The 550-nt window shown below is 60.2% G+C and overlaps 1 protein-coding gene across 3 annotated transcripts in view; it reads left to right on the forward strand.

Annotated features, from left to right (window-relative positions):
• LOC120585109 (3 beta-hydroxysteroid dehydrogenase/Delta 5-->4-isomerase-like) overlaps nt 1-550 on the forward strand; it is a 176,232-nt gene that overhangs the window by 169,271 nt on the left and 6,411 nt on the right. The window lies entirely within an intron of this gene.

Here is a 550-nt window from a genome sequence, read left to right on the forward strand (position 1 = left end):
GACAGACAGACGGAATGAGAGGGGTGGGGGGAATGGACTGGCGGGGCGGACCAGTGCGCGGCGCCGGAGCAGACACGGGGAGCGGCGGCCGGCGTGTGGACAGGCCGCTGTGGGCTGCCTCGCATCTTTCTTTTTTTTAACCACTTGTCACTGTCCCTCGTCGCCACAAGGGAGATGCCTGCAGACTGTGCTCTGACCGCTCACTGCTTTTCCCCAGATTTCCGCCCCCGACGCAAATGCAAAAGCGAGATTTACGGTGCATTTTCCAACCCGTTTCACCCCCACACCCTCGAAATAAGCCTGTGAGGAAAAGTAGGAAAGGGGGGAACCCCATTTGGACAATGAAGAAATCAAGGTCGTCACAAAGATAATCCTTTGCTGCGGGCCCTCCGGTTAGTGGGTGCCGGAGCTCAGCCAAGGGCCCCATCGCAGAGACCCCAATTCCGTGGCTCGAGGGCTGACTCTTGGCAACGTGGGTTCCCCCCTTACGCGTCCCCAAGCCAATTCCCTGTCCCCCCCCCCAGTCCCTGCAGACTGGGCGTGTACATGC

This window comes from Pteropus medius, unplaced genomic scaffold (genome assembly GCF_902729225.1).
Source record: "Pteropus medius unplaced genomic scaffold, Ma_sr-lr_union100, whole genome shotgun sequence".
NCBI lineage: Eukaryota > Metazoa > Chordata > Mammalia > Chiroptera > Pteropodidae > Pteropus > Pteropus medius.